Source organism: Mus caroli, unplaced genomic scaffold (genome assembly GCF_978045245.1).
Source record: "Mus caroli unplaced genomic scaffold, Mus_caroli_1 scaffold_11, whole genome shotgun sequence".
Classification (NCBI taxonomy): Eukaryota; Metazoa; Chordata; class Mammalia; order Rodentia; family Muridae; genus Mus; species Mus caroli.
In genome coordinates, this window is record NW_028227266.1 from 97,925,156 (window position 1) to 97,937,913 (window position 12,758).

Consider the following 12,758-nt stretch of genomic DNA (forward strand, 5'->3'; position numbering starts at 1 on the left):
GCGCCTCTATTCTCTACTGTAAAATGAAGCTCTAAATGCAGCAACTGTGTACTGCGAGTTGCAGAAAGTCTTTAACTCGTGTACCAAGAAAGCCTCAATCCCTTGGAATGAATCTGGTATGCCAATGATTTATCTCCTAATCAGTCAACTCCCCAACAGTGTATGTCATGTTGGAAGGCATCCACTGTGGTTAGATCATTCACAGACGAGGTAACACTGCTCCCACATTTTCTTTACTACATCTAGTTACTTAGGTAATGTCTGTGTACACAGACATATTCATATTTTTTTCTCCTTTGCTCATACATGTGAGCCAGTACAGATGATCAGAAGGAAATCTTAATTTCTGGGCTGCAGAGATGATGTCTCAATGGTTAAGAGGATTTGTGTGAAACCATGAGACCCAGAGTCCAATCCACTCATGCAGACACATACAAATAAGTAAAAAAATTTAAAACACTTAATTTCTGCTGGGGTTCGTGTTACATACTTAAGAATAAAACACTTGGGATACAGAATTGGAAGAACACAAAACCAAACATTTCTGCAGTTACTTCTTCCAATGCAGTGGCTCTCAACCTTCCCAATGCTATGACCCTTTAATACATTTCCTCATGCCGTGGTGACCCTTATGGACCTAAGTACTACTGATGACAGATGTGATGTTAGCACATCCTCTCCTTTCTGAAACATGAATTAAAAAAAGATCTCACAATGCAAGCATTTGCTTTGGTGGTGGTGGTGGTGGTGGTCTCTGTATAGTCCTGGCTGTCCTGGAGCTCGCTCTGTAGGCCAGGCTGGCCTTGAACTCACAGAAATCTGCCTGCCTCGGCCTCCCAAGTCCTTGGAGTAAAGGTGAGCACCAGCAATACCCAGTGCTCTATTAAAGTAAATGCTATTAAAGTAAATGTCAGTTACATTTCATGGCCTGTCTATTGTATTTCATTGGTTCATCTATTCAACAATAAATCTGTTTCCTTCCTCTATGCCCAGAACTTTTAAGATTAAGCTCAGGAAAGTCAAGTAGGTCACCAAAGCAAAAACAACAAGAAAACAACAACTTCTCAAGGCCTTCTGACCCAAAACCCCTTCATTGACCTGCATACATAGTTAACTATGCTAACATGATACATTTAAGATTAGGTTTTTAGGGCTGGTGAGATGGCTCAGTGGGTAAGAGCACCCGACTGCTCTTCCGAAGGTCCAGAGTTCAAATCCCAGCAACCACATGGTGGCTCACAACCATCCGTAACAAGATCTGGCGCCCTCTTCTGGAGTGTCTGAAGACAGCTACAGTGTACTTACATATAATAAATAAATAAATCAAAAAAAAAAAAAGATTAGGTTTTTATTTGCAGAGTGTGGTGATGACAGGGTCTCATTATGTATGTCGCTTTGGCTGGCCTGGAACTCATGAGTAAGCCATAGCTAGAACTTCAGGTATAAGCTACCACACTTCATTGCTAGTTACTTATTTTTAAATAAAGGTGGGAGAGGGGAGCACTTATTTAGCATGCGCAAAACCCTGGGTCTATCTGGGCAGAAGTATACTGGAGTAAATTACACTTGAAAACAGACCAAGAAGTACAGAGCTGCTACAATGGTTACCAGAAAAATAGCACAATAAATAAATAAATGGCCAGGGTGTGGTGGTGCACGCCTTTCAACCTCAGCGGTCTGGAGGCAGGGCTCTGAGAGTCCGCAACTACCCTGGCCTATGCAGAGAGTTCCAGGACAGCCAGGGCTACATAATAAAATCCTAAAAACCTAAATAAACAAACAAGAAGCTGGGTATGGTGCCTTATACCTGTAATGCCACCATTTAGGAGACTAAGTTTAGAGGATTACCCCAAGTTCCAGGACAGCCTAGGCTACAGTGAGACGTTGACTTTCAAAACCCAAAACAAAATTAATCATATTTAAGACCTGAGGCTATAACTCAGTGGTAGAGTGTTTGCCTAACATGCATGAAGCCCTAGGTTCAAAATAAGCACAGCCATGGTGGTGATGATGGGAATAGCAATGATCTGGTGTGGGAAGAACAGCCTGGACTACATACCCAGTTACTTGGGACAGGAGAGCAGAAAAACAGACAGAGCTAGAGTTAAAGACCTGATTCTCATGGGGCTAGATAGGTGGCTCAGTGATTAAGAGCACTAGCTCCTCTTCCAGAGAACCCAGGATCAATTCCCAACACCCAAAGGGCAGCTCCCAGCCACCTCTAACACCAGAACCCTCTTCTGGCTCCACAAGCAAGAGGTACACGTGATACGGACACAGATGCAGGCAAAACACTTGTACACTTAAATACATACTCTTTAATCTGACTCTCAGAGCTGGAGAGATAGCTCAACAATTAAGAACACTGCCTCAATGTAACTCCAATTTCAGGGGATCCTATATACAGACATACATGCAAGCAAAACACTAGTGCAAATGAAATAAAAATAAATGATCAAAAGAAAGCCATACACATAAAACTATTTTTTTTTCTTACATCTGACTCTACTACTCATAAACTTTGTTCCATTTGATATGTAACTTCCTGAAATTCCAGTTTCCTCGGTGGTGATGTCATTCGTATCTTCATTAGAGAGTTGTTACAAAAATTACAGAAAGCACTTAGCACAGCCTGACATGCAAGTAAGCATCCAATAAACATTTGTTGTTGTTAGTCTGCTTTAGTGCCATATACAGTAGGAGACACTTGGGAGTTTTCCTAATATGTTATACACACAGACATAGCTTTAAGAGGTAAAGGTCGTAAGAGGAAGCTGGTGCTAGGCATCAGTAATGCCAGCCAAGGGAAGGAGAGGCAGGAGGAGCAGGGGCTTGAGGGTAGTAGGCTCAGCGGCAGTTAGAGGCCAGCCTAAACCATGTGAAAACAAAATACAGGCCAGCGACTCACTTGGTAGGGTGCTTGCCTAGCACTCCTTGAGGCCCTGGGTTCAGTCCCCAGCACACAAACGAGGCAAGTGCTGCTGCAACCCCAGGACTACAGAGATTAAAAGAGGGAAAATTCGGAAACTTCAGCCAGCCTGGGCCACACAGAGAGGCAGCTAGGTCTACCTGTCTACATAGCAAGGCTATCTGCAAACACCACCACTAACTCACCACCACCACCTCACTCGCCCCAAACACAACAAGTGACAAGTCTGATCACTGACTCATCACAGAGGCCGCGTGAGAACCCTCAGCTCACAAGTTCCTCATCAAGACAAGACACGGACAGAGAGGGCTGAGGTGTGGTCAGTGTGTATGAGGCCTTGGGCTCATACTCAATAACACAAAATAAAAATACCAGAAGAGAGGCGAAGTCCCACAGCATGAGTTAATAACAGACTGGGTGTGGAGGTACCCAGGCAGGGGAAGTCATCCTTAGCTAAACCATCAGGCCCTGCTTCAAAGAAAAACAGGAATAATATGGAAGTGAGGGTGTGGCTTAGAGTTAGAGGGTTTGGCTTGTCCAGCACACAGAAAACCCTGGATTCCATTCCCAACACTGCAAAACCAGTAACTTTAAACCTAGGTCAACTAATTGATAAGAATTATCCAGCTATTATATGAAATCCATGGAGGTAGTGGTGACCTAGCCTTATAAACAACACCTCTCAACCAGAAGCTAAGGCAGGAGGATCACAAGTCAGGCCCACCTGGGCTGCAGACGGAGACCTTGCCTGGGGCGTGGGAGTGTCTCTTCGGGCAGGCCTTCAGGAAATTTAATTTCTAAGAAAACTGCCATAGATTAATTTAAATGAAGCAAACTCCAACTTTGATTATATTTATAATTCTGATCATCTTAAATGTCAGTTGTTCAGATCTGAACATCTCAATTGTTTAAACTACTGATATAAAAATGTGTCCAAAGGGAGTTCTGACCTCTTGTTGAGAGCCATTGAAAATGCCTGTAAGTGGCTCAGCAGGTAAGGAATTCATGGAATTCCGGTCTTCAGTCTAAGGATCACTGTGGCTGACCACAGTCAGCACCAAATTATGTGGGCAATGCAGGTTGGTCATCTAACTGCTTGAATGCCTTCCATCTTTTCCCCACTTCACAACTGCCATTACTTCAAGCAACAGGAAGAATACAGTTTGTGAACAGAACACAGTTAGAAAATATTCTTAACTATTAGGCCTGCCCAGGGACAAACTATGGTGAGGAATGTAGATAAACTGTAGTTTAAAATAAAGCTTTTGGCTTACTACCCGATTTCTTTAATCTACTTAATCCTCCAGTTCAGGCATGGATAATCAGGATCACATTCCTGTCTAAGGCAAATGGTCACTTGCCTGGTGGTCTCCCCAGTGACCTCAGCACTAGATGAACCAAGCCACAGGGAAACTGGAAACTGAAAACCTGGATCATAATGACACCACAAAAAAGGACTGTTAGATTTCAGCAGTATATTATTCCCAGTGAATGACCCAACCCTCAGGCTATCTGACCAAAATTATAAGAGCTATTTTACAGGCCAATACTGATTTATATAATCCTAACATTGCACAGCTATGAGTTCCAGACTAGCCTAGCTAGAGACCCTGCCCACTGGAGAGCTTTTCCTGCTCCAGAAAAAACAATCAAGGATTTATTTATTTTCTGAGGAAGTAATAGAACACGTAATTAAGCATATTAGGCTGGACTCAAGTAAGAAACTGAACAATGACATTTGCAAAGCCCTAAAGGCAGAGGTGGTGTACCATCCCTCAGTCACTAGAAAACTGACTACCTAAAAAAGTGCTAGAATAAAATGAACAGCTATCAGAATGCATACACAAAGTGAGAGAGAGATCAAGAAGAAAAGCTAGGCTAGGGTGATGGCTCAGTGGTTAGGAGTACCGGCTGTTCTTCCAGAGGTCCTGAGTTCAATTCCCAACAACTATATGGTGGCTCGCAACTGTCTATAATGTGAGCTGATGCTGTCTTCTGGCATGAAGGTATACATGCAAAAAGAACACTCATACACGTGAAATAAATAAATCTTAAAAAAAAAAAAAAAAGTCAGCCGGACGTGGTGGCACACGCCTTTAATCCCAGCACTTGGGAGGCAGAGGCAGGCAAATTTCTGAGTTCGAGGCCAGCCTGGTCTACAGCCAGGGCTATACAGAGAAACTCTGTTTCCAAAAAAAAAAAAAAAAAAAAAATCGGGGGTGGGGGGTGGGGGCACTGACAGGTAAGAGCACTGACTGCTCTTCTGAAGGTCCTGAGTTCAAATCCCAGCAACCACATAGTGGCTCACAACCACCTGTAGTAAGATCTGATGCCCTCCTCTGGCTCATCTGACGACAGCTACAGTGTACTTATGTATAATAATAAATAAATCTTTAAAAAAAAAAAAAAGAGGGGGAAGGAGAGGAGGAAGAAGAAGAAGAAGAAAAGCTGAGCCAGGCATAGTACTGCATGTCTTTATGGTTTCCTGTTTGTTTGTTTGTTTGTTTGTTTGTATGTATGCTTATTTATTTTGGTTTTTCAAGACAGGGTTTCTTTGTATAGTCCTGGCTGTCCTGAAACTCTGTAGACCAGGCTGGTCTCCAGCCTGGAGACTGATCCCTCTGTCCCTTGCCTCTCAACCACTACGAGTAGAACCTACTGGGGCTGGTACTTGTCTTTAATCCCAGCATAAGAGATAGAGGAGACAGAGGCAAGAGAATCTCTGTGTGGTCAGGACAGGCTGATCTTCTTAACAGCCAGAGCTAATAGAGAGACCCTGTCTCAAAAAAAAAAAAAAAAAGGCGAGAGAAGGCTGAGTTCAGAACATCATCCCCACACTATCTGGTGCTAACAAAGAATACATGGGAATCTTAATTTATCATAGATTGGGGGACGGAGGAGGCAAGGATATGGCTCAGCAGGTAAGCCTGCCAAACCTGACAACCTGAGTTTGGCCCTCACTCTAGAAAGTTGTCCCTGCCCTCCACACAAGTGCTGTGGCATCCTGTTCTCACCTCTAGATACACATACACAATAAGGAATGCATAAACAAACAAACAAACAAAAAGGATGGCCAGGCAGGATGCGACAAAGCCTATGTCAACACACCCGAGTCTGAGGCACAAGGGTATATAAGTTCCAGGCCAGCCTTGTATATGTATTGAGATCCACCTCAAAGCAATTCAAAGTAACAAGAAATACCTTTTAATTTAAAAAAACCTCCTTAGTCACCAAAGAGTGGTCAGGCACACCTTTTAGGCCAGCACTCTTGCAGCAGAGATAGGCAGATCTCCCTATTACCAGTATGAGGTAAGGCCAGCCTGGTCTGTCCACATATCAACCTCCAGGATAGCCAGAACTGCATAGACAGACATCTCATCCCCACCGTGCATCTAATCCTTGACTTCCCCTCACTGACTACAACCTTTTGAGTCAATTATTTACCGTAGAGACAATCATGGAATTCGTGCAAAACCAAATCCACTAGGTAGAACCTTTCCAAAAAGACAGAGTGGAGCCGACAGACACCAGGACTACAGAAAGGCAGACCTTGATTGCAATAAAATAGAAGACTTCTCTTACTGGAAGGGCCTCTCACAGGTGCACAGGGACATTTTGGACTGTTCCAGGAACAGAAGCTCTCCTTAGAAAACCAGCCCAAACAAATGAGGAAATACAGGGGGAGGGGAAGAGGGGAGAATCCAAGAGTCACCGCTTTCCCACCCCGCTTTGCACTTCATGTGTTTCACTATTCTGCTTCTAAGACTTTACATTCCAACATCTTCCCCTGTGTTTCTAATGTGACAATGGACATACGTACAGACTTCAAATTTAGCTTTTCGTTTTCTGAGGCAGGGTCCTGTACTGTAGTAGCCCAGGCTAGCCTTTGACTCATGGCAACCCTTCTGCCTCGGCCTCTTGGGTGCTGGGATTAGCGGCATAGTCCACTTCTGAGTTTTCTATGGCCCTTCTTTGCTAACCAACCTGCTGTACAATTTCCAGGTCTGACATTTCAGGAAGCTCCAGAGAGAAATCGTAAATGATCTGTCTCTATATACAGCATGACTACACTCTCGAGAAAGCAGTCGGTAGAAACCAGATGATAGGCATTTTTCCACAAATAAAGCAGTATGTGGTAACTGAAACAAATGATTGAAAAGATTATACACACTACTGCCAGATACAGGTACACACTCCTGCATGTGTGCGCTGAGCTTGCACGCACGCACGCGCACACACACACATTTTCTGGCACACATATACATATATATAATGGAAGGTTCTCACATGAGCTTGAGGACAGCCTGGTCTACACAGCGAGTCCAGGCCAGCCAGAACAACACAATGAAACACAACCTCATAGAAAGAGACACAGACAACAGAGCAGGCAAAACAATGAGAGAATATGAAAATAAGGTTTGGATTTTCTGTTAATGAGAGGGCATGGGTACAACAGAATGGTAGAAATGCTGATTGCTGGGGTAGTGCACACCTGCAATCCCAACCATGGGAGATGTACGAAAGGAAATCACAAGTCTCAAAGCCACCCGGACTATACAACCAGACCCGGATGCAGAAAGATTCATAGAAGGCAAGGGAGGGAAGGGCTGAAGAGGGGCGGGAGAGAAGGAGAGATGAGAAATTACAATCCAGGAGGAACAGAGATGCTGGCAAGAAGGTATGTAAAGAAAAGTCAATCCTGATGTATCTTAGAAGTGAATTTGAAAGGCTTAAAGAGCTGAGTGTGTAGGTAGAAGGAACAGTGGGGCAGACAGGACTTGCAGATGTACTCCTATAATCACGACTCTTGGAAGACCAAGGCAGGAACATCACTAAGAAGTCAAGGCCAGCCTGGGTTACACAGTGAGTTCCACAGCAGGAGAGACACTGTGTAAAAACCAAAACAAAATGTATGGCCACTGGAATTTTCACTCAAGGATAGATAGTGGGGTGGGGAAGAGTCATGAAATGAACAGGTTGCTAGGCATGGAAATGTACACTTGTAGTTCCAGCACTTGGGACACAGAGGGACCAAGAGTTTGAAGCCAACTTGGGCTCCAGGAGGCCCTGTCTCAAAACAAGTAAAAAAAAAAAAAAAAAAAATAGGTTAGGGAGTGGAATTAGGAGCTCTCTATTTGAATATTACATACACATACACACACACACACACACACACACACACACACACGGTATTAAACTCAATTTCTGCAAGCATGCTAGACAAGTGCTCTGTCCACTAAGTTAATGCCCAGTCCTGACCATATTACATTTAAAATGCCTACAAATTGGACTGAAGGGATGGCTCTTTGCTAAGAGCACCCATTGGTCTTGCAGAGACCCTGGGTCCAGTTTCCGGTTTTTTTTAAGCTAGTGTCTCTGTCTGCGGTCATGCGAGCCTAAAACTCATGTAGCAGCCAGGCTGGCTCTTGAGGATTCTCCTGAATCAGCCGTCCAAGTGTCAGGGTCACAGGCAGCATCCATAAATCATCTCTTTTGTTTTGTTTTGTTTTGTTTTTCAAGACAGGGTCTCTCTGTGTAGCCCTGGCTGTCCTGGAACTCACTCCGTAGACCAGGCTGGCCTCAAACTCAGAAATCCGCCTGCCTCTGCCTCCCAAGTGCTGGGATCAAAGGCGTGCGCCACCACCGCCCGGCTCATAAATCATCTCTTTATTCATTGTTCCCTCTACTCTACACATAACCAGTTCTCTAGCCCTTTCAAATTTACCTCTAAAATTTACCCTCTACAATTTCAGATCCAGAGGATTTCTGGCTTCCACTGGCAACCTGACATTCATATGATTCACAAACATACACTTAGGCAAAACACTCATAGCCGTAAAATAAACTTTAAAATTTTTAAAAAAAAAATTGTAAAGGATGCCTAGAAACGGCCATGGACCCAAAGGGTAGCTCAACGTTGGAACACTTGCCTGGCGAGGACATGGAGTCTGATTCCATCTCCAGAACCACAAAACCTCCATCCTATCCAGATCCACTTCCCCCAAAAAAAATTTAAAAAAAAAGAAAAATGTATAGGTCTAGATGTAGCTGAAGCTTAATGCTCAGGACCGGTGATAAAAATCTGAGTCAACAACATGTGATAATATTTAAAGAGGGAAGAGAATGACATCATTCAGGATGAGCACAGGTAAAGAAATGAAGAGGGACAGCCAGGAGGCCCTCGGGGATTTGGGATGTTTTCAACACAAGGTGTGAGGCTGAAACAAAGAGAGAAAGAAGAAGGTCTGGAAACTCTAAGGCCTAGAAAGTTCCCTGCCATTATCTGAGTCTCCTATCATACAGAGTCTCCACCAAAGCCACCTCTTCCTATCTGCCACATATTTAGCTAATGCCTATCATTTGAAAATCTGAGGTTCAGAAAGACTGGGCAGAATCCCTACAACTGCACCTCTTTCGACTCTGACTTAGGTCAAAGTCTAGAGCACTTCTGACCCTCAGCCTTTTCACTGTGGGCAGCAGGAACAACAACCTACAAAACAGACAACTGGGCTGCGGTGGCACAGCCTTTAATCTCAGCACTCTGGAGGCAGAGGAAGGGGAATGTCTGTGATTTCAAGGCTACCTTGGTCTACAGGGTGAGTTCCAGGACAGCCAAGACTACACAGAGAAACCCTGTCTTGGGAAGAGGTAAAAAAAAATCATCTAGGCTACGGGATTCACTTTTGCTTTCCATATAATTTGCTGACATACACAAACCAAGTTGATTAGGGACCGATCCACCTGAAAAAAATAGAAAAATAAAAACCAAAGCAGGAAAACAGGGCTGGGGACATTAGCTATGGGCATCTTACCCTGTGTTTAGACCCGGGGTCAATCATCAGTGTTCACACACCGAGAGAAGGGAAGCCCGGGCAGAGACAGGACGTGGCCCAACTAGTACTGAAGTGCAGGAAGCCTGCTAGTTTGATTCCCAGCTCAGCATAAAACCAGGCGTGGTTTACAGGTGTGTGGTGGAATCCCAGAACTAGGGTGAAGAGATGCAGAACTGCCCAGAGATGCAAGAAGCAGGAGCTAAACTGCAAGTCGAAGGCCAGCCTAAGGATAGAGCAATATTCCATTTTAGGTTTGTTTGGGTTTTTTTTTTTTTTTTTTTTTTTTTTTTTTAGTATACAACAGGGCTGGGGACAGGTAAGCTCTGGCGTAAAGCACTTCCCTGATATAAAAAGCCCTGGGTTTAAAAAAAAAAAATTAAAATAAATCAACATCTGACTTGTCGTCAGGCCAATGATCTTTAGCACAAGAAAAGCAGCCTGATTTTTCCACTTTGTAAAAACACCCTGACCCTGAAGGTGGAATGTCCTAGTCAGTGAGTGAATCACGAGGGTAAACTAAAGATGCTTCTTAAATCCTTTTGGCTTTAGTGACTACAATTTCGATTTTACCATTTCAGATTTTTGGTCTTCCAAAACTTAGGCAATAGCCTAATCCAAGCCACCCTGATCTTTCACACATTATATAGTCTTTCTACACAGTTCTGTCTTCTGCTTTCTTTTTTAAAAATCTGTGTGTGTGTGTGTGTTCCTCAGATGCCACACATCTTATTTTTTTAGGTAGAGTCTCTCATTGGCCTAGGGTGCCACGATTCTGCTAAGCTAGCAGGTCTACCAGCAAATCCCTGGAATCTACTTGTGTGCCCCTCCCCCAGCAATGGGACTACAAGTGGATGCCACCCTAACTTTTAACATCTATTCTAGATATGCCGAGTTCTGTAATCCAAGGCATGAATCAAAGCCAGCCTAGTCTATAGAGTGAGTTCCAGACCACTGAGGACTAACACCGCAAAGTTCTGTCTCAAAAGATCCATAACACTGCAAGGTTCTGTCTCAAAAGATACAAAACAAAATAAAACAAAACAAAACAAAAAACTTACAAAGCAGTACCAAGACGGGCAAGTGATAATGAACTCCTGGAAACTCAGACTCCTTGGAGATTTCATTACGACTCCTATTCCCAAACATCCATTCAGCACTTCAGAATAAATACTCATCTAATTTAATTATGATGACTTCACCAGACAGTAAGTAACACTGCCCACAACGATGTTTACAAAAGCACTTGTCACTCCCTTCGGATGTAGCAATGCAGGAAAAAAGGAGTATGTTTCCATACTCTTCCTGTGTTTATACTCTGTAACAAGTGACAATTTAAGTGTCACTTCAGATGGGTTAAATACCAAAGTAAGTCAGGTAACATGTCCCACCACCATCTTCCACGTTGTGTAAACTCTGATTCTGATAGGATTCTTAGCACTAATTCACTCCGTACCCAAGACAGGTTTCCAAGTCAGCCTTTCCAAGAGAGAAACTACAGAATTCTAGGAAGAGACTACAGAATCCTACTCTGGCCGCTGTAAGATAACAGGCTCCTTCGTTAAGCAACTCGAGTTGAGCTTATTGCAACACTAGAGCGGTTCGGAAATAAATTTGCCCCCAATGCCAACCTCTACGAAGGAACAAGCCAGAGCCAGCAAGGATGCTGCAGTGAGCGGCTCCCAAAAGCTCCCGTCCAACGAGCACTTACAGCGAGGTGAGCTCGGCCTCCCGCAATCCCGGGAGGTGAGTATTCACAGTTCCCGCTTCACATCTCCTCGGGGTTTTCAGCCAAGGCCGCGCGGGACACGTTAGCCGCGGCACCGGGACTCTGACCGGTCTGAAACCGGAGAGCCCGGAATCGCGCGGTGAACGCTGAGCCGAAACACCTGAGGGTCCGCAGCCGCCGGGCGTCCGCACCGACACCGGCTGGGCCGTTCCGCGCCCGCGCTCTCTGTGGTCGCCCACCGGGCGCCCTCCGCTGCTCGGTGTCCGCCGCCCGAGGCCTGGGCGCCGCGTATCTCGGAGCCCGCGCTCCCGCGGCCGAGCCCGGCAGGAAGCGCCCGCCCGAGCCGCCAGCGCCGCAGCCCGCGCCGCCTCCCGCGCTCACCTGCCCCGCGCGCCGCCACCGGCTCCGGATCCCGCAGCGCCGTCAGCAGCTCCCGCAGCCGTGCCCGCCTGGCTCCGACACCCGCATGCCCCGCTCCCAGTCTTCTGCTGCCTTCGGGGCTCAGCGCGACACCCGCCCACCGCCCACGACCATGGCCGGCTCCGTCGCAGCCGCTGCACCGCCCGACGGAGCACGCGCGCGCCACCGCCGTGCCCGCGCCTGCGCGAGCGCGCGCGCGAGCCTCCCGGGCTCTCCTCCCCGCTGCCCGGCCCCGCCCACCCTCTAGGGCCAATCCCCCGACGCCCGCCTCCAGGCAGCCCCGCCCACTCACCGCGCAAGCCCCGCCCCTCGAGGGGAGGCAACACCAGCCTCGCCCTGTGCGGCTGTCGGTGCCGCGTTCCTACTGCGCTGCGGGCGCGCAGGGGTTGGCTCGCAGAGCACTGCGGTGTCTGCAGCCCCCCAGCTCGCCGCCTTCGGGAAAACCTGCACCTCCCGGTTCCGCTTCTCCGCAGACTCCCCTTTGTTCCCACGGCCCAGCTGGCCTTCCACTCCCTGCGATGTGAACGATCATTTAGATGTAAAGAGTCCAGCCTTTGAAACACTTCTGTGTTCGTCTCTGCACCACCGCAGCTGACGTTTGGCTGCCAAACCTTACACTTCGCCCAGCGCTTTTTTTTTTCTCGCCTCTGTCTCCCTGCTGTCGGGAAATTTCATGGCTCTTTAGTGAGACGCTTGAATTTCACTTACTGTCAGCCAAACCTTGGACGCGGTGGATAGAGCTCAGCGGTAGGGCACTCACATAGCCTAAGAGGTCCTGCGTGGGATACTTGTAGTCTTTTTGTTTACATATAGTAAACCTACTGTAACCTAACGCCACTCTAACAATTCA

The 12,758-nt window shown here is 46.1% G+C and overlaps 1 protein-coding gene across 2 annotated transcripts in view; it reads right to left on the reverse strand.

Annotated features, from left to right (window-relative positions):
- Pik3cb (phosphatidylinositol-4,5-bisphosphate 3-kinase catalytic subunit beta) overlaps positions 1–12,081 on the reverse strand; it is a 103,836-nt gene extending 91,755 nt beyond the window's left edge. The window contains exon 1 of one of the 2 annotated variants that reach the window (XM_021171807.2): positions 11,870–12,081. The gene's annotated coding sequence lies outside the window, so the exon portion shown is untranslated. Of the gene's footprint in view, positions 1–11,470; positions 11,704–11,869 lie in introns of those variants that run through there. The other variant, XM_029481349.2, reaches the window with a different exon arrangement.
- Positions 12,082–12,758: the final 677 nt, after the last annotated feature.